This window comes from Populus alba, chromosome 15 (genome assembly GCF_005239225.2).
Source record: "Populus alba chromosome 15, ASM523922v2, whole genome shotgun sequence".
Classification (NCBI taxonomy): domain Eukaryota; kingdom Viridiplantae; phylum Streptophyta; class Magnoliopsida; order Malpighiales; family Salicaceae; genus Populus; species Populus alba.
In genome coordinates, this window is record NC_133298.1 from 10,495,364 (window position 1) to 10,497,918 (window position 2,555).

A 2,555-nucleotide genomic window follows, 5' to 3' on the forward strand; every position below is an offset into this window, starting at 1 on the left:
AGACGAGGATTATTGATATCATTCAATTTGATGAAAAAACTAGTCCAGAAATAAGACAAAATTTGAATTGAATTCTTAATAGAGAATTTTATTAGTCATCCATTTAGTACCTTCATTGAAATTACAATAGATTAAATAGTTGTAACAATTCTTTGAGAATAGAAAAGACTAAATTAAAGGCTAACATTAAGGCCCTAGATAGCATAAACATCAATACATATAAATGAGCACTAAAATAAGATAAAATAACCAGATTCACTTCATTAAGTGTAGCTGACTTCTGAAATTACTTAAAATGGATAAATAATTAGATTCAAAGTTTCTTTGACTCCATTTAGTATGGCTGAGTTCAGATTGGGCTTGAGTTCTACCCCTTAAAAGAAGAGCCCAATTCATATGGATCAAATGGCTGATGTGTCCGACCCTATAATAGCCTTGTTAGGCTCTTTTTTTCCCCTAATGTTACAAGGATAGAAAGTCAACAACATATTCTTCTAAATAAGCAAAGAAAGTAATTAAATCAGACATAAAGAGGGGAATTGACTTTATTATTTGTCATACAAGGAAATCCAAGTTAATCAAGGAACTAAAGGGGTACCAACAAAGGAATCCAAATCATATTAGATTTTCTTTTTTTTTTGGTAAGCTGACTTATGTATTAAAAGAAAATGATACAAAGAATATAATGGGCATACCCAAGATTTACAATGAGAACAGAAACGAAAACCAACAAATGGCTACAGGCTAGCCACAACAAAACAAAAACTTGGACCAACTAGATATGCTAGGAGTACAAAAACAACCAGCTAAACATCAAATTAAGAGTCCATGTTATTGACCCTCCAAAGTCTTTGGATCCTTATGTTTTCATCTGTTTGTTGAACATTCCTCATCAAAACAAGCTTATCGCGAATGATACATTCGATTTGATCAAAAACCAAATTCGAAGCTTTAGACACATCTACAAAGATCCTTGCATTCCGTTCTTGCCAGATACAATAAACTGTAGCTGCGAAACCCAGTTTACGAGAAAAGTTGACGAAACTTTTTCCATGCCAAGAGACAGTGGCCAATCGAATCCATTCATCCAAGCTTTTTGTCATTCTTGGAATGTCGCATCTATCACAAACATTCCACCATAATGCTTTCGCAAAGGAGCATTCGAAGAACAAGTGGTTGTGATCTTTATTATTGCGTCTCTTCGGAGACATCTGATAAAATTGGAACGATACAGAGAAGATTAGCATGGCCCCTGCGCAAGGATGACACGCACAAATCGAGAAATGGTCCAAATTTTTTGCTTACCAAAAAAAAAAAAGATCTTCATTATTGCAGAGACAGAGTGAGCACCTATTGGAACCATGAATACCAAACCGATGAAGTCTATCCTGCGTTGAGAGTTTTCGTTGGATAGCCACCCAAAGAAGAAATGCATGTCTTGGGACAGCATTCTTGAACCACACGATGTCATGCCAATCAACCATTTGATGATGAATTCTTAGTTGTTCCCAAGCTACTTTGACTGAGAAACTCTGATTTGGCGAATCCAACCAAACAATCTCATCCTTTTGCCCCTTAGGAGTAGAGGTGGAAGGAATAGCTTCTAAAATGGGGTGCCAGCCAATAGCATGAGTGATAGGAATTCTCCATTCTAAGTTATTAATCAGCACGTTCACTCTCGTGTTGTGTTCTATACCTGAATCATAGATGAAACGTTCACCGTAGGTATCAGCGAGCGGGCTGTGAGGATGCCAATTGTCAAACCATAGAGAGGTTGTCATTCCATCTCCGATGACGTGCTTCATCTTCGGCCATGCTAAGGATCTGAGCTTTAGAATCTTTCCCCAAGCCCAAGAGCAGCTTCCTGGCGCCTTGATTGTCCAGAAATTCCTACCTCGCAAGAGATTGGATCTGATCCAAGTAGACCAGATTGAGCCATCTGAGTCATTGCACAAGTTCCAAATATGTTTCAACAAGGCAATCTTGTTCCATTCTGCTATCCTTTTTATGCCTAGCCCCCCTCCTTTTTTGGAAGACATACCTGATCCCAAGCCACTTTAGCCCTGGTAGTGCTCATATCTGAACCTGACCAAAGAAAGGATCTCATAATTTGCTCAACATTTTTTCACTACTTCCCCATGTAATAGGAATAGAGATGCCCAATAGACCTGGATGGAGAATAAGACTGAGTTAATCAGTTGTACTCGCCCTGCGAAAGAGAGTGTTCTACAGGTCCAATGTCGAACTTTGGCGGTAATTCGATCCACGAGGCCCTTACAATTAACAGCCTTTAGTCTGGACGAGATAAGAGGCACTCCCAAATATTTCATAGGAAGCTCCCCCTCTCTAAACCCAAGAATACTGATAATTTGGTTCCCTCTCAGCTCCTAACGAACCGCTCAAGAAGATGTCACTTTTGTTTGGATTTGGATATATAGACCTGATAGAACCTGAAACTCTGTGAGTACATTTTTGATCATACGGATTGAATGTACATCCCCTTTGCTGAATATCATCAAGTCGTCGGCAAAGCAAAGATGAGAAATTCTGTCCTT

At 38.6% G+C, this 2,555-nt stretch overlaps 1 non-coding gene across 1 annotated transcript; it reads left to right on the plus strand.

Annotated features, from left to right (window-relative positions):
• The first annotated feature begins 1,195 nt into the window (after positions 1-1,195).
• LOC118062322 (U6 spliceosomal RNA) lies at positions 1,196-1,298 on the plus strand. Its single transcript, XR_004689732.1, has one exon. It is a non-coding gene; the product is annotated as a U6 spliceosomal RNA (small nuclear RNA).
• Positions 1,299-2,555: the final 1,257 nt, after the last annotated feature.